At 36.3% G+C, this 19,442-nt stretch overlaps 1 pseudogene; it reads left to right on the top strand.

The window, feature by feature from the left end:
* Positions 1–17,966: 17,966 nt before the first annotated feature.
* On the top strand, positions 17,967–18,261 carry LOC138446807 (ATP synthase membrane subunit K, mitochondrial pseudogene; annotated as a pseudogene).
* Positions 18,262–19,442: the final 1,181 nt, after the last annotated feature.

Here is a 19,442-nt window from a genome sequence, read left to right as displayed (position 1 = left end):
CAGATTTTAGTTGCTGCGTCTGGCTTGCTGTACCCGTCTCTCTGGGTTTTAGGATGGAGGTTTTCCTTGTGACTTCAATTCTCTAAGGAGTACAAGAAAAGTTTGTTGGTTTTCAGTATGTCCAGGTTTTCTAGTGGTAAAGGCAGAAGGGATACTTCCAAAGTCTTAGGATGTCTGATCAGAGACTAGAAGTCAATTGATTTTTATAAAGTAAGTGTTTCAGCATTTTTCATGTTGTTGAATAGGTGATAGAAAATTATTTCCAACAGCTCAAATCTGACCTAACTACTTGTTCTCATGAATAGTTTTATTTGAATACAGCTGTGCCTATTAATTTGTGTATTATTTTTGAGTTGCTGTTTATCACTCTTGAGTTGTTAGAAGCATTGTTTACTATCTGGATTTTTACATAAAGATTTTCTGACTCCTGCTGTAGAACTCCTCCTGTTCTATCATCTTGTTACAAAACCAAATTTGAGTCTCCTTGCCTGTGTGTAATAAAGTCAGCTTACTGACACATGATTGGGGTGAAGGAAAAGTGCAGCATTTATTGCAAGGCCAAGCAAGGAATACAGATGGCTAATGCTCAAAAGGGGCTTTCCAGGTGGCGGTAGTGGTGAAGAACCCACCTGCCAATGCAGGAGACATAAGAGATGCAGATTTGATGTCTGGGTTGGGAAGATCCCCTGGAGGAGGGCATGGCCACCCACTCTTAATATTCTTGTCTGGAGAATCCCAGGGACAGAGGAATCTGGTGTGCTATAGTCCATAGGGCTGCAGAGAGTTGAACATGGCTGAAGCGACCTAGCATGCATTCAATACTCAAAAGACCTGAACTCCTCTATGGACTTCAGGGTAGGGTTTTCAAATACAGTATTGGGGAGAGGGACTCGGGGGGCCAGATAAGCTCCTGGACACTCTTCTTATTGGTTGATGATGAGTTATCAGGAGTCAACATCTTCAACCTTCTGGTTCCAAACAGTCTAGGGTCTACATGATTGTGGTCAATGTATTTAGCTTTGTTCAATTGGTGGAGATTCCAGTTGTTTAAAAATAAATCAAGGATATGGCTCAGGATATCCCTTGAGTAAGAATTAAAGACCAGCTTTGTAATAATCCATTGGAAGTTAGTTATAGCAGGTATTAAAAAAGTCTTAAGAGCAGCAAAATATAATCTTAAAGGGGAGGTTTATATTTGGAATGGTAGTATAATATTTCTAATAAAATATTTGTATATGTCACCATACATAAAAAGCCATTTTTACTTAAAAGTCTTTGTTTTGTAGATTAAATGACATATATACCACCTAGATAAAACACAATTACAAAATAGCAATATAAATAAAAGGAACAGTAAGTGGTAGTAGTAATAAAAAAAAAAGTAATTAAAATTCCAGAAATGAATGTGTTCTTCCAGAGTGAGCTGAGAAACTTTGACCTTTTACTTTCCTGAGGATATTTGTTAATTCTGAGCTTGGTCAAGGCAGAAAGAGAAAGCAGTTGTAAGAAAGAGAAAGCAATAGAGCTTTCATAGTTCTGTGTGGTGTTCATTACAAATAAAAAGATGAAAGAGCCCCTAGATGCACTGCTAGCTTATCCCACAGGGTATTTGCTGAATTCTCAGAAGAGGCAGGAGGCTGGAGATGAGAAGGGAAGGAGGTCCTCCTGGAAGCAGAAATGTTGAGTAACATTTCCCAACATTTCACCAAGCTAAAGATAGGAACCTGCTAGGGGCAAGCAGTGTATTACAAGCTTGTGACTGGTCTTTGCAATACATTCATCACATTTTCAATGTGTATGTGGCAGAGGATAAGAACTAGCTAAGAAATTTTGACAAACTGTATTTTTTTTTTCAGTTTAACAGGTTTATGCAAGAGAGTAAGAGAGAGGCGGAAGAGAGATTGATGCACAAGAATCAGAGACTATATAGTAATGCTGTAGTGGGTAGCCATTCCCTTCTCCAGGAGATCTTCCTGACCCAGAGATTAAACCCAGGTCTACTGCATTGCAAGCAGATTCTTTACTATCTGAGCTAAAGGGGGATATATAGTAACATGAAAGCTATAAACCAGTCCAATGCTGGCTCAGTTCTTAGTGGATTAATGTGATCAGGCTTTACCCAGCCTTCTATGGAAATGGGTTCTTCTCTTTGAAGCAACTAAAGTTGTATCACATACAACGTCCAGAGTAGGAGAAAACAGATAATAGATATGAGAATAGGCAGAAAATTGTTATGGATATTTAAGTGAACAAACCTAAAACTATAGAAGAAAACTTACAACCATCAAGATACTGAGGTTAGCTGGCAAGACTTCTTAATTAGCTGTGATTAATATGCTAAATATGCAAAGGAAAAATGAACATATGATGACATAAGATAATAAAAAGACATAAGATAGAAAATTTCTAATCTAACAGAATTGTAGTCTCTAAAAATGTTAAAAGTACATCTAGTAATTTTAAAGTACATCTGAAATTAAGAAGATACTTTATGTGTTTAACTACAAAATTGTTCACCAGTGGTATCTTGCAAATCTTAACGTAAGAAACATTAATCTTCACATCATTCAGATAAAAGGAATGAAAACATGTTTCTCAATAAAGAGAGTGGCATATCTTCTTACAAGTATATGATAGAGGCATTGCAATAAAAGAAAATTCTAAACCAATACTTCTCATATTCATAGAGTATATCTAGGGAATGCAGGCATAGTTTTACACTTCAAAATCAACCAATATAAAGCACAAATTTAGAACAGGAGAGAATCATATGATCATCTCAATAAATGCAGGAAAACATCTGCTAAAATTCAGCACATATATGTTATGAAGAAAAACCCTAAAATCTCTCAAAATAAGAATAAATAGGAAGATAGAGAACTTTGTTAGTTGATTGTGGATATTTTTAATTTACAATTGGCATCCTATTTAGGGTGAAATTTTAAACACCATTCCCTTGATATGAGCAACAATATAATACCCATTTTCCCCACTTTATTCACATAGTACTAGGAGGTCTTAACAATTGAAACAATGCAATAAAAAGAATCTTAAAGCTTTGAAAAGAAAAAAGTAAAATTTTCACTAGTCACAGATTATGTTTTTCGGCATCTAGAAACATTCATCATTAAGAACAACTTCTTAGATTTAATAAGTATATATAGTAAAGTCACTGGATTGAGTATAACACTGATAAGTCACTATTTTCTATATACAAGCCACAAAAATGGAAGAGAAAATAGCACCCAGCAGAAGTAGCAGTCTCCTGAAAGTGAAAGGGCTCAGTGGTAAAGGATGCACTTGCCAATGCAGAAGACTCAGGAGACATGGTTTCGATCCCTAGGTCAGGAATATCCTCTGAAGGAAGAAATGGCAACCCACTCCAATATTCTTGCCAGGAAAACCCCGTGGACATAGGACCCTGGCAGGCTAAAGTCCTTGGGGTCACAAAGAGTCAGACACGACTGAGCAACTGAGCACACACGCAAACAAAAAAGATGTAAACCCTGAGAACTTTAACTTTCCCTTGTGATTTTCTTATGTATAGAGATGTTCTATATATTCTATATCCTATGTATTATATATTCTATATCTATAACTATATAGACATTCTCTTAACTATATAGATCTGACAGAATTTTCATAAAGCTTTTAAAAATATCACTTATACAGGCACATGCACACAAGCACACAGGAATATACACACAAAATTCTAAAATTTTGATTAGCATGGTATCACGTCTACAGGTAACTTAATGGAAATCTTAACTGTATTTTGTCTTCCAAACCATGAATGTTTACATCTATCCCTTTGCTAGATATTTTATTGTTTTTCATATGCACAAGACAATTTTTTTCAGTAAGTGATGTAAGATCAATTTGATATTTGTATGGATAGAAATGAATGTTGTCCCCTATTTAATTCTATACAACTCCCCTCCCCCGCCGCCCCAGAAAACTTGACCTCTTTTGATTTTAGGTTTTCAACTGGGACTCTGTAACAAAATGACAGATTAGCAGCAAGAGCAGCTAGAAAAATCCAAACAGATTATTAATGTGTACAGCACATCACACCGGAGAAAGACGTTAATAAAAAAGTAACTCAAAGAGAATTCCAGCTTATATAGCTTCTTTAGAAAAAAGAACAGTAAATTCAAAGAGAATTGACAGGACAAGGGAAAGCAGTTCCAGGCTTCTGGGCAGCAAATGGAGGGAAACTCAAGTGTATAGAAGGAAACTAATGGAATAAGTTTTACTTGCAGATTTTTCTGTTGCCATCTCTGGGGGGACAGGAGTCTATCTCCACTAGAAGAAAGGTTTCTCCTCTTTCCTTAGGTAGAAGAGGGAAAGTTTTTAATTGCCTTCAGCTCAATGATTTATATATCAATATATCAAAAATGATTCACATATCAATATGTCAATTTTATGACATATTTTGGGATGACATTTTATGGATTCCTTCAGGGAAATAGATAAATTTGACCTCAGCTCAATTCAGTTCAGTCGCTCAGTCGTGTCCGACTCTTTGCAACCCCATGAATTACAGCACGCCAGGCCTCCTGTCCATCAGCAACTCTCGGAGTTCACTCAGACTTGCATCCATCGAATCAGTGATGCCGTCCAGCCATCCCATCCTCTGTCGTCCCCTTCTCCTGCCCCCAATCCCTCCCAGCATCAGAGTCTTTTCCAATGAGTCAACTCTTTGAAAAAGGTGGCCAAAGTACTGGAGTTTCAGCTTTAGCATCATTCCTTCCAAAGCAATCCCAGGGCTAATCTCCTTTAGAATGGACTGGTTGGATCTCCTTGCGGTCCAAGGGACTCTCAAGAGTCTTCTCCAACACCACAGCTCAAAAGAATCAGTTCTTTGGTGCTCAGCTTTCTTCATAGTCCAACTCTCACAGCCATACATGACCACTGGAAAAACCAGAGCTTTGACTAGACGGACCTTTGTCGGCAAAGTAATGTTTCTGCTTTCTAATATGCTATATACATTGGTCATAGCTTTCCTTCCAAGGAGTAAGTGTCTTTTAATTTCATGGCTGCAATGACCATCTGAAGTGATTTTGGAGCCCCCCAAAATCAAGTCTGACACTGTTTCCACTGTTTCCCCATCTATTTCCCATGAAGTGATGGGACCAGATGCCATGATCTTCGTTTTCTGAATGTTGAGCTTTAAGCCAATTTTTTCACTCTCCACTTTCATTTCATCAAGAGGTTTTTTAGTTCCTCTTCACTTTCTGCCATAAGGGTGATGTCCTCTGCATATCTGAGGGTATTGATATTTCTCCCCGCAATCTTGATTCCAGCTTGTGCTTCCTCCAGCCCAGTGTTTCTCATGATGTACTCTGCATATAAGTTAAATAAGCAGGGTGACAATATACAGCCTTGACGTACTCCTTTTTCTATTTGGAACCAGTCTGTTGTTCCATGCCCAGTTCTAACTGTTGCTTCCTGACCTGCATATAGGTTTTTTAAGAGGCAGGTCAGGTGGTCTGGTATTCCCATCTCTTTCAGAATTTTCCACAGTTTATTGTGATCCACACAGTCAAAGTCTTTGGCATAGTCAATAAAGCAGAAATAGATGTTTTTTTCTGGAACTCTCTTGCTTTTTCAATGATCCAGCGGATGTTGGCAATTTGATCTCTGGTTCCTCTGCCTTTTCTAAAACCAGCTTGAACATCAGGAAGTTCACAGTTCATGTATTGCTGAGGCCTGGCTTGGAGAATTTTGAGCATTACTTTACTAGTGTGTGAGATGAGTGCAATTGTGTGGTAGTTTGAGCATTCTTTGGCATTGCCTTTCTTTGAGATTGGAATGAAAACTGACGTTTTCAACCAGCAATGCTGAAGAAGCTAAAGTTGAACGGTTCTATGAAGACCTACAAGACCTTTTAGCACTGACACCCAAAAAAGATGTCCTTTTCATTAAAGGGGACTGGAATGCAAAAGTAGGAAGTCAAGAGACACCTGGAGTAACAGGCAAATTTGGCGTTGGAATACGGAATGAAGCAGGGCAAAGGCTAATAGAGGTTTGCCAAGAGAACGCCCTGGTCATAGCAAACACCTTCTTCCAACAACACAAGAGAAGACTCTACACATGGACATCACCAGATGGTCAACAGCAAAATCAGATTGATTATATTCTTTGCAGCCAAAGATGGAGAAGCTCTATATAGTCAGCAAAAACAAGACCAGGAGCTGACTGTGGCTCAGATCATGAACTCCTTATTACCAAATTTAGACTGAAATTGAAGAAAGTAGGGAAAACCACTAGACCATTCAAGTATGACTTAAATCAAATCCCTTATGATTACAGTGGAAGTGAGAAATAGATTTAAGGGCCTAGATCTGATAGATAGAGTGCCTGATGAACTATGGACAGAGATTCGTGACATTTCATAGGAGATAGGGATCAAGACCATCCCCATGGAAAAGAAATGCAAAAAAAGCTAAATGGCTGTCTAGGGTGGCCTTACAAATAGCTGTGAAAAGAAGAGATTTGACATGAAAGAAGCCAGTTCTGCTGGCTCAGATGGTAAAGAATCTGTTTGCAATACAGGAGACTTGGGCTCAATCCCTGGTTTGGAAAGATTCCCTGGAGAAGAAATTGGCAAGCCACTCCAGTATTCTTCCCTGGAGAATTTCATGGAGAGAGGAACGTGGCACAGGCTTCAGTCCATAGGGTAGCATAGAATCAGGTATACATTCAAGGGCTGTTTATTTCCAAAATGTTAATGAAGGGAATAGCATGGTACTGATGAAAATATGATTGATCTTCACATAGTATTTTTTCATTGTTAAAGGAAATATAATCTAATCAATGTATATGAAATAGATTGTAGAAATAGATTGATTTCCATGATATAGAGCCGTGGCATGGTTTCTGACTTTGCCAAGTTTTGACTGTTATGCTCAATTCATAAAAAAAAAATAGCTTCAATGTTTGTTTTTCAAAATTTACATGCATTTTATGTAGTAAGATTGGGTGTGCTAAATAAAAATCTAATAATAATTTTTCATGAACTGATCATGGAACCCTTTTTATAAATTATACATAAGCCTATATGAAAAAATTTTGATATCCTAAGTATAGAAACTGCATCTGTGTATTAGTCAAAGTTCTCTAAAGAAACAGTCAATAGGTTACATATATCAATGTCCCATACTTTATGAGTTTACTTTATACCACTTTGTTTTATAAAAGACTTACATTAGAATTCATTTTTGCTAACTGAAAGAAATGAGAAGAGGGTTTTTTTAATTATACAGAAAAAGTGAAGAGTGAAGTGATGTTTAGCATCTGTTTTGCAGTGAGAGATTATAGAGGCAGTACACCCCAAGCAGTGAAAGTGGCATGGCCAAGCTCTTAGCATCAAGATGCCATAGCTTTAAACTCTGAAAGCATCTGGCTTGCCTTCTACTTACTTTATTCATTCATTAACAAGATGTGTCCTAAGGTAATTGCTTCTTTGCTTTATGACATTTCACTTATGGAAAGTTTCATAAGAATGCTCTACTGTGAGATAGCAGAAGCCTGTAAAATAGTTATCATAAGGTATTATCTCACATGAATATGGAGGCAGAGAAGTCCCATAGTCCACCATCTGCAAACTGGAAACCCAAAAAAGCTATTGATATAGTTTGACTAAGAGGCAGTTGATGGTATGGATTCCAATCTGAATCCAAAGGCCAAAGAAATAAGAAAGCCAGAGGCAGGAGATATTTGATGTCCAGCTCAGCAGTTAGGCAGAGATATTTCAGTCTTCCTCCACCTTTTTATTCTGTTCAGGCCTCACAGTGGATTGGGTGACACCCACATTGTGGAGAGCCATCTGCTTTATTCAGCCCACCGATTCAAATGCTAATTTCTTTCAGAAGTACTCTCATAGACAAACCTGGAAATAATGTTTATCCAGCTATCTGGGCATTCTGTGACATAGTCAAGGTGACACATAAACTTACCCATGATGATGTGCATGATGAATAGCTCTGTATGTGAAATAACTGAGGTTATCAATGATTAAGTTGCTCGAGATACTTAACACTAAGTTACTCGAGATTAATAAAAACTCTCAAAATTTATATACCATGTTCTGTCCCAATTAAGGATAGGGCTTCCCAGGTGGCACCAATGGTAATGAATCCACCTGCAGGAGACCTCATTAAGGATAACTATTCCTTGTTAGTTGCCTTTTTCAAGAATTGGGTGAGGAAATCTGTGCTCTTCAAAATTTTATAATTTAAAATAAAATTTGGCTACATTGTTGTCTCAAAAAAAATTCAGCTAAATCATTTGGAATAACTTTTTTTCCTTAGAAGCAGAGCAAGCACAGACCTCTAAAGCTAGACCATAGGGCACACAGCTCAAGTGACTTCAAAGAAATACATATTTTATCAAAAGTCAAAGTCCACCAACCTTAGAGCCCATGCTCCACAATGAGAAGAGCCACCAGAATGAGAAGCCCACACACTGTAACTAGAGAGTAGCCCACACTTGCCACAACTAGAGAAAGCCTGTACACAGCAATGATGACTCAGCACAGCCAAAAATATATAAATTAAAGAAATATCATCAGATGCATTTAAATATGCATAAATATGAAAAAGAAAAAAATGGTAGTGACAGGAATGATGAATTTACTTCTGTGCAAACCTAAGCATTGATGCTTAGGAGATCTAACAAGTCCATTCTAAAGGAGGTCAGTCCTCGGTGTTCTTTGGAAGGAATGATGCTGAAGCTGAAACTCTCATGCAAAGAGTTGACTCATTGGAAAAGACTCTGATGCTGGGAGGGATTGGGGGCAGGAAGAAAAGGGGATGACAGAGGATGAGATGGCTGGATGGCATCACCGAATCCGTGGATGTGAGTTTGAGTGAACTCCAGGAGTTGGTGATGGACAGGGAGGCCTGGCATGCTGCGATTCATGGGATTGCAAAGAGTTGGACACGACTGAGCGACTGAACTGAACTGAACTGAAACCTAAGCTACACTTATTTTCAGACAGAAAATTATTATACATGTTTTACATATGAAGAAATCAGAGGGTACAAGCAAAACTGAAATGTCAATAAATTATTGAGTTAGCATAAATAATTGTTCTTGCTGTAAAACATGTAGCTAATGCTCTAGAGTATTTGCCCTTGGAAGTGAAGGGAAAAAGATTAATAAACCAAAATGTATTTTAGTTCAGCTAATTTTAAATATATATTCAGTTTTGTATTTATAGTTTTAGAGTATTTTGCAAACTAGTTAACATATGTATATAGAAATCACACATGGATAGAATTTTATAGCTGTTTGAGATTGTTATGACATAACTTTCTGCAAAGGAAGATATGTGATTGACATGATTGTTGTTCTTGATTCATATTTTATGATTTTAATTAATTGAATTAAAAAGGTAGAATTTCCTTTCCCAAATTATATTTCAGAACTCTTGACACTTGTGAAGAGTTATATTAAATGAAATAATTTGAATCTACCACTTGTTTAATGAGAATGTTGTACAAAAATCCTTGATAAAAATAAAATGAAATAGTTTGTCCAAATAAGGAAGCGATATTTAAATATGTTTAATGGAAAAATTATGCTTTTATGTTTTATAAAATATTAATAAAATATTTATAATCAGAAAGATTACCAACAGAGATAGGAATGACCTTCCTACTATACTTGTGAGACCCTAATATACCTTATACTAAAAGAACAAATGCTTAAAGAATATTAATGCCTACAGGTATAATAAGTAACTTATAGAAATAATTCCCCAGAGAGAAGGAAGAGGAGAGGGATATGTTAACATGAGGAGGGGAAAAGTGTACATATGTTCATAACCTTCAGTTATCTATTTAGAAAAAACTGAGATAAGAGCACAAACTAAATTATCCATGTTTATTTATTCTCCTGTAAGTTTTCTTTTATTATCCTTTATTTGAAATCCTATGATACAAATACAACATATGTTGTTCATTTCATATTCTCATACATCATTTCTACTCCTTTCTATAGCTATATATTTTTACTTTCTGAATAACTTATGAGCTTCTTAAATAACAGGATCATGTTCTTTGATTCCCTACCTGCTTTGTGTATTGTTCAATTATATGTTGGATAGATACAGAGAGATAGATGACATAATAATTTTCATGTCTGTGTTTTATATACCATCATATATATAGGAAGATAGATATATATGCTTGAGACTTTTTATCTCTGAGGAATGGCAAAGAAAAAAAAAGGTATCTTATTGTTGATAAGTCTATTACTATTACTGCTGCTGTCTGCCCCCATAATCCGATATACGCAGAAGTTTTCATGTACCACAGCAATGAGGACAATTGTAATTTCTAATCAAATTAGTCTAAATTCACAAACAAAAAGCAGAGGTTAATTTCTGTAGGCCTCCTTAAATTATTAATGATTAAACATGGACAGAGAATCCTCAGACTACCACACAATTGTACTCATCTCACATGCTAGTAAAGTAATGCTCAAAATTCTCCAAGCCAGGCTTCAGCAATATGTGAACTGTGAACTTCCTGATGTTCATGCTGGTTTTAGAAAAGGCAGAGGAACCAGATATCAAATTGCCAACATCCGCTGGATCATCGAAAATGCAAGAGAGTTCCAGAAAAACATCTATTTCTGCTTTATTGACTATGCCAAAGACTTTGACTGTGTTGATCACAATAAACTGTGGAAAATTCTGAAAGAGATTCAGAAAGGTCTGGGATACCAGACCACCTGACCAGCCTCTTGAGAAACCTATATGCAGGTAAGGAAGCAACAGTTAGAACTGGGCATGGAACAACAGACTGGTTCCAAATAGGAAAAGGAGTACTGCAAGGATGCATATTGTCACCCTGCTTGTTTAACTTCTATGCAGAGTACATCATAAGAAATGCTTGGCTGGAAGAAGCATAAGCTGGAATCAAGATTGCTGGGAGAAATATCAATAACCTCAGATATGAAGATGACACCACCCTTATGGCAGAAAGTGCAGAATTAAAGAGCCTCTTGATGAAAGTGAAAGAGGAGAGTGAAAAAGTTGGCTTAAAGCTCAACATTCAGAAAATGAAGATCATGGCATCTGGTCTCATCACTTCATGGGAAATCGATGGGGAAGCAGTGGAAACAGTGTCAGACTTTATTTTGGGGGGCTCTAAAATCACTGCAGATGGTGAGTGCAGCCATGAAATTAAAAGATGTTTACTCCTTGGAAGGAAAGCTATGATCAACCTAGATACCATATTCAAAAGCATAGACATTACTTTGCCAACAAAGGTCCATGTAGTCAAGGCTATAGTTTTTCCAGTGGTCTTGTATGGATGGATGTGAGAGTTGGACTTTGAAGAAAGCTGAGCCCTGAAGAATTGATGTTTTTGAACTGTGTGTTGGAGAAGACTCTTGAGATTCCCTTGGACTGCAAGGAGATCCAACCAGTCCATTCTAAAGGAGATCAGCCCTGGGTGTTCTTTGGAAAGAATGATGCTAAAGCTGAAACTCCAGTACTTTGGCCACCTCATGCGAAGAGTTGACTCATTGGTAAAGATTCTGATGCTGGGAGAGATTGGGGGCAGGAGGAAAACCGGACGGCAAAGGATGAGATCGCTGGATGGCATCACTGACTGGATGGACATGAGTCTGAGTGAACTCCGGGAGTCGTTGATGGCCTGGCGTGCTGTGATTCATGGGATGGCAAAGAGTCAGACACAACTGAGGACTGAACTGAACTGAACTGAAACATGCACTTCCTAAATGCTTGTGCACAATGTATATTTTCTTGTGAGTCAGATTACGGTTATTATGCTTTTGTAGTGGTAATAAATACAAAACAGGAAATAAGTCTTGAAATGCTTCCCAAAAGAATTAAGATAAATAGAAGAGTAAGATAAGTTATTCTGAAATAACTATTTGAACCACAAAGAATTAAAAATAAGTTTATTCATTAGCTTTCAAGTAGACTCTATATTTCATTAAGCATAGAGAAGCCTGAGTAGAAGGAGATGATTATTTTGGTTAGAATACATATGTGTGTGTGTGTGTGTGTGTGTGTGTGGTGTGTGTGTGTGTGTGTGTGTGTGTGTATGTATATGTATCTCAGGATGCAATAATGTAGTAACTGCTCATGTCTGTATAATTATCTACCTATATGGCTCAGAGGTTAAAGCGTCTGCCTGCAGTGCAAGAGAGCTGGGTTTGATCCCTGGGTCAGGAAGATCCCCTGGAGATATAAATGGTAACCCACTCCAGTATTCTTGCCTGGAGAATCCCATGGACAGAGGGGCCTTGTGGGCTACAGTCCAAGGGGTTGCAAAGAGTCGGACACAACTGAGTGACTTCACTTCACTTCACTTTATATTATCATATAATATTATACATATAAATATATAATTATATATTATATATAATGCATATTAATAACATAGTTGCTGCTTTGTTCATTGTTCAGCCGGTCACTCATGTCTGACTCTTTGCCCATGTAATTACGTCTCTATACTAGAGTCTTTACTAAATGATGAAGTGTACTTGCTATGATTGCCCTCCTTTAGCATATAAATTTATTCTGCCACATTTGAAAGATATAATTAATATAGTATGTTCTTATATAGTGGTAGCATAAAAATATCTTCATGCAAGAAAATGGAGCTGTGCTGTTTTGTTTATAATCCATTTGTCCTCCTTTAAATTTTCTTAACAATGAGAAAGCAATTTCATTCAATATGGTTCATCATCATCAATGCAATTTATGTTTAAAGCCCTTTAAGTAACATAGTCTTTCTAGATAAAAATTATCAGTTTCTTAGTTTCATCCCTACCACTGTGCACAGCTCCTCTCTGTGGAGTTAATGATCTCTTGATGATAGGGTAAATAAGGACTCATACTGTCTCTGACTTGGGGAAGGTTTCCTGGGATCTACACAGCACCATGTGCTGCTGCACAATCTTTCTTTGGAATTCTGTTTTTCTGGTGTTGACAAGGCAAAGGGTGCTCAGAATTATTAGTGGTTATTAACCATGATCTGGTTCACTTAGCTGGGTTGGAACTCAATCATCTTTCCTGGCTGATTTAACCAGTATAACAGCTCTTAGTTTGAGGCTGTTGTCCTGAGAGTGACTCTACTGTCCCAGTCCCAGGTGGTTCACTGTGTTCCCTTTGCTGGGTGCTACTTCTGTGTCTCCATGATTTTACACTCTGAAATACCACTCAGTGGGACTTTAATCTGTTTGGGAGAGCTGCACTTAAGACAGAGAATGGTCAGAAAAGCTAAACCTCAAGGCTTTTCTGTCTCAAGTTGTACTGCAAACTTACTTTGATGTGATTGAAAACTTGATTGTGCAGAATGTTATATATTATGAAAATAAAAATAGTTAATTTGATATACTTGAAGATTATCATTTCACATTAGTTGTCATTGCACACAATCTAAAGACAGAGTGAGAAAAACTAAGGTAGGGGAGAAATAAAATGGGGAAGAAGAATAACTCTTTATGACAGAGAATTTTAAAATATCTATTTAAAATGATGTTTATTCTTCAGTTGACAGTATAAGCATTTTGATACACTAATACCCTGAGAAAAAATTAATAGCTCATGATATTAATTTATTTTATTTTACTTGTAGTAGTAATTGAAAATCATGACTATATTACTTTTTTGTCTCTAGATCCATTTTAAGATAGAGTAAAAATCCCATGGTCCATTTACTATATTTTACTAATGTAGGAATTTAAAATTTCAAACAGTGTAGTTCTGATGGATGTATTCACCAATTCTGAAGTATTGGTTTAACATAATGTGTTCCTTTCCAATTCTAAACCATTTCCAAGTTACATGATATATACCAGATATACTGTAAATAAATAATAAAATGTATTTTAAAGTAGTAAAATAATTTTCTCAAAATATCAATGTGATTTTTTATTGAATAACCACTGTATTATAGTTTATACTAATAATTGATGATATATATTATATATATATCATAAGGTATATATGAAAAGTATATTTTAATTTGACCATTTATTCCCTTAGTTGAATGAAAGAGATAAAATTGATCTCAGGTAGCCTCAGCCTATAGCAGCTTGAAGTGATGTTGGTGTTTCCACCCAGAGATTGAGGCTGGGTTGTGATGGTGAGAGCACCAAATCCTGGCCACTAGACCAGTGGTCAGTAACTAGGACCCTGGCCCTTCAGCTTTGCAGAAAAGAATTCCCACAGACGGAAAGTAGTGAAACAAGTGATTATTAGGAGGAAAAGGAGTACATTGTGTGTGGATAGACACACAGGAGAGCTCACAGAAAGAGTCCCTGAGTCACAATCTCATTTCAGTTTAAATCACTTATATAGAGGCATTTCTTCTGAGTTTTCTTTATCCAATCATCATGTGTCTGGTTCACAGTTCATATATGGTATATCTCAGGATCCTCCATATGGGGGCACACATCTCCTAGCCAAGATGGACTATACTGCAAAGGCCTATGGGTAATGAGCATCTCTCTGGCATCATTCCTCTTCGAACTCCAAAGAACTTTCTGTGTGTATGTGATCAGAGAGGTTTCCTGTCTTGGAGAATGAAAAATATGTGGTCTTGGCAGGGCCCAGCCTCCTCTCTTAATTGTTCTGTTATTCTTTTCTTGAAGGGAAAGAATCTCCATACCAGAGAGCAAAGGGGCATATAGTTTCTACCTCAAGATAGTTAGGGATTAGAAACACTTGTTAATCAAGTTATTTTTTACCATCAAATTAGTAACTAAGTAGATAATGTGATATGAAGGAATACTTGAAAAATAACCATTTAGAAAGTTTTTCTTCTAATTTTCATAGTTCATGAACTCTAGTGATAAAATTTCAGGTTCCATTTTAAATGTAGGTATCACAAGAAGAGTGAAGGAAAAAATCTTTATAGTTTATTTTACTGCTCTTTGTGTGTCGATATGTCATACATATTTAATATGCATTGTATTAATACATATTAATACATACATTTAAACTATGTTTTCCAACCATGAGCCCACTGAGACTGAGATTGAGGTAAACAGAAGGAAAATAAAGAACTGATATAAATAGTGTTTTTCGTATAATACCCTGGATAATCAGGAAAGAAATTAAGAGTTCCAAATCAAGATAATTATTAAAAATTTGGATAATTTTCTAAAACACAATATAAACATTCAAACTGAGTTTTTTATTAGTTCTCATTGTGGTTTGGTGATTATTGTTTTATAAAATATTAAGAAACTTTCAATATAAAGGAATCATAATCAGTAACTGTTATCCATAAGATTAATTCTTCAACAAAAACACAAGAACAAATCATTATCACAAAGCCAAAGAAAAGTGAATATCTGGCATCATCTTTAAGTGTGAATTAGATAATTTGGTACTAACACCCTCCTTGGATTCTGGCTCAGATTTGAAAATGTCAGCAGGAGTTTATCCATTTGGCCTGGGTAGCTTGCTGTGCTTAAATTCCTTCTCCCAGTAGGACTCTTTTAACATTCACTGTACTAATTCAAATCCTTTACATTCTCTAACAATGGAAATAATGACATGCTAGACTAGTCTACTGAATATTGCTGCACATGTTCTTCACATATTTCTCTAAAGAAACTAAAGAAACAAAAACTGAATTAAACACCATGGCTTTTTTCCAATGAGGTAATTCTATAATCCTTTAAATAAAAATTTTGTAAAGTTCATAATATCTACTTGTTTTCAATTAGAAAAATAGTATTCATATGACCACATTTGATTGACTGGCACTCTTATTAAAGTCAAATATTGTTTGTAATAATCCATGACTAGTTATGCCAACCATATATTATATTAAATGGTTGCAGTTAAATTCATTTTAGTTTTGTATTACTATTATTAAACAGAAATCCTTGCTAAATAAGGACATGAAGGCAATAAGCAGAGCAAAACTAGTGGCAATTAGCTCGTTTGTATTATAAACTTTGTCAGATTACAGCATCCTTCTGTTATTTATAAAAGAGTTGTTACACAGCTGAGTAAAGCATGCAGTCATAAGTTTCAGGAAACAAGCTTTCATGAAGCTTGTTTGTATCGTGTATACAAGCCATGTCTTGTATTGTGTATATTTCCTATGTTTCCTAATCATAGCATATCATATTGTAATTATAACTGTGATAATGGATTGGAAGGTAACTGCTTTAATTCATTTCTTCACGCATTTAATTTTTCATTTCAGTTATGATAGCAACTGATTCCTAGAAACTTAACAATACTGTTCACAAATGAAAATAGGATTTAATGAAGAACATATAGGCATTCAGTTCAGTTCAGTCGTTCAGTTGTGTCTGACTCTTTGAGACCCCATGAACTGCAGCACGCCAGGCCTCCCTGTCCATAACCAACTCCCGGATTCCATCCAAACCCATGTCCATCGAGTCAGTGATGCCATCCAACCATCTCATCCTCTGTTGTTCCCTTTTCCTCCTGCTCTCAATCTTTCCCAGCATCAGGGTCTTTTCCAATGAGTCAGCTCTTTGCATCAGGTGGCCAAAGTATTGGAGCTTCAGCTTCAACATCAGTCTTTCCAATGAACAACCAGGACTGATCTCCTTTAGGATGGACTGTTTGGCTCTCCTTGCAGTCCATGGGACTCTCAAGAGTCTTCTCCAACACCACAGTTCAAAAGCATCAATTCTTCAGCACTCAGTTTTCTTTATATTCCAATTCTCACATCTATATATGACCGCTGGAAAAAACATAGCCTTGACTAGATGGACTTTTGTTGGCAAAGTAATGTCTCTGCTTTTTAATATGATATCTAGGTTGGTCATAACTTTCTTTCCAAGGAGTAAGCATCTTTTAATTTCGTGGCTGCAATCACCATCTGTAGTGATTTTGAAGCCCCAAAAAACAAAGTCTGACAGTGTTTCCACTGCTTCCCGATCTATCTGCCATGAAGTGATGGGACCAGATGCCATGATCTTCGTTTTCTGAATGTTGAGCTTTAAGCCAACTTTTACACTCTCCTCTTTCACTTTCATCAAGAGGCTCATTAGTTCTTCATTTTCTGCCATAAGTGTGGTATCATCTTCATATCTGAGGTTATTGATATTTCTCCTGGCAATCTTGTTTCCAGCTTGTGCTTCCTCCAGCCCAGTGTTTCTCATGATGTGCTCTGCATAGAAGTTAAACAAGCAGGGTGACAATATGCATCCTTGCAGTACTCCTTTTTCTATTTGGAACCAGTCTGTTATTCCATGTCCAATTCTAACTGTTGCTTCTTGACCTGCATACAGGTTTTCAAGAGGCAGGTCAGCTGGTCTGGTATTCCCATCTCTTTCAGAATTTTCCACAGTTTATTTTGATCCACACAAAGTCTTTGGCATAATCAATAAAGCAGAAATAGATGTTTTTTCTGGAACTCTCTTGCTTTTTCTAAGATCCAGCGGATGTTGGCAATTTGATCTCTGGTTCCTCTGCCTTTTCTAAAACCAGCTTGAACATCTGGAAGTTCACGGTTCACCTATTGCTGAAGCCTGGCTTGGAGAATTTTAAGCATTTCTTTACTAGCATGTGAGATGAGTGCAATTGTGTGGTAGTTTGGGCCTTCTTTGGCATTGCCTTTCTCTGGGATATAGGCATTGCAGGGATATAAATAGTCATTGAAAATTAAATGGTTTATATATATTTTCATTTTAGAGCTCTGTCATATTACCTTTAATTTTTAAGACCCCAAGACTCTGGCTAGCCATGATTCATTAACCCAATTTTATATCTAGTCTAATAAATCACCTTAAGTGCAAGAAGGGCCTTGAATAATACGTTTTATTATGAAACTCTATAAATCATGTTCTGGGTGGAGGGACTTTATTCTTGTTAACCAAAAAAGGCAAAGTGGAACTCAGTTTATTTTCAAAACAGCAACCCTTCGTTTCTTTCTTCCAATTATAAACCTATTGCTTTTTGGATACATTTTCAAAAACAGCATACAGTGAAGGACACAGGCTGTGGAGTTTGAACCCCTTGAAAGATTGAAATCATGGCAGGTCCAGAAGCTGATGCCCAGTTCCATTTCACTGGTATCAAAAAATATTTCAACTCTTACACTGTTACAGGGAGAATGAATTGTGTGCTGGCCACATATGGAAGTATTGCTTTGATAGTCTTATACTTCAAGTTAAGGTCTAAAAAAACTCCAGCTGTGAAAGCAACATAAACAGATTCTGAACTGTACATTATCTGTTAAGTTCCCATGCCAGAAAAAGCTAATGTCAACTCATCATGTGATACTCAATTTGTATAATAAATTATGTACCTGGAGAAAAAAAAAGTACCTCATTTTCTTTCTAATCAAAAGTTAAGAATATATTCCTTCAGGTGCTGATTTGGAAATAACTTTTTAAGTAGACCCCTATTAAACATTATCTTCTATTGTTTCAACAAAACCAAGAAAGTAAATCTGAACAGTTTTATTTCTTAAGTATCATCATATTCTATACAAATTGTGGACCTGTATCCAGGCTATTGATATTGTGTTAATATCTGATGATAAACATATGCTGAAAAATGCTTAAACATATAGAAAAATCCTACAGAAAAACAGGATATCACTCTAACTAAACACTCAGCACCCAGGCAAATTATATAACAAGTAAATGTACGCTTGAAAATATATTCCAAAATTGTATGTCCGTGTAAATCATACGTTTAAAAAATATGAAATAATAGTTTAACAACAATTTATACCTTATATAATCCAATCAAATTTATTTCTGCCTTGAATGTCTGCTTATATGAGTCACCACAAGGAAGCCAGGGTCCTCAGTCATTCCCCCTACCACAACCTATGCCTTCATGTAGCTCTGTACATCAATACTTCCCATCCCATGTTCCATTCCTCTCTAGCCCTTGAAGCCGTCTCAATATTTTCTCTACAAGTGATCATAGTTTATAGTTATATCCTTTTACTTTTTCAGTGTTTCCTCCCTTTTCCTTCTAATTGAAACCAGGATTTCCTTTAAAATGGTGCATCCCATGCCCATGTTTCAAGTAGTCACTAATTTATCCTCACTGGAGCTCTTCTTAAATATCCAGATCATTCCCTCCCCTCTTCTCTAAAAATCACAGAACACTGTGAATTTATCATTAGAATTTACTGTTAAGCATCACCCACTCTAATTCCTTAAAGAATTTAGCTTTTGGCTCACCCATTACTATTTCTAAGAATTAGTCCTGTGATAATTATTTGTGATTAAGTGATTTAATAATCACTTAATTCATTTTTGCAATAGAAGGATGTCCTACCTCTTTATCTCTTCCATGAATATTGTTTTCCACTTATTCACAATCACTGATTCTCCATTACCACCACCTACTTCTAGATGACCCTTCTGTGTAAGTATATTGATATACACAACACCTATCTCACTTCTTGTGTCAGCGATTCTCATTTTTGCCTGTGCAT

Source organism: Ovis canadensis, chromosome 10 (genome assembly GCF_042477335.2).
Source record: "Ovis canadensis isolate MfBH-ARS-UI-01 breed Bighorn chromosome 10, ARS-UI_OviCan_v2, whole genome shotgun sequence".
NCBI classification, from domain to species: domain Eukaryota; kingdom Metazoa; phylum Chordata; class Mammalia; order Artiodactyla; family Bovidae; genus Ovis; species Ovis canadensis.
Note: the sequence above shows the minus strand (reverse complement) of the source record. Positions and strands in the feature narration are given on the sequence as shown.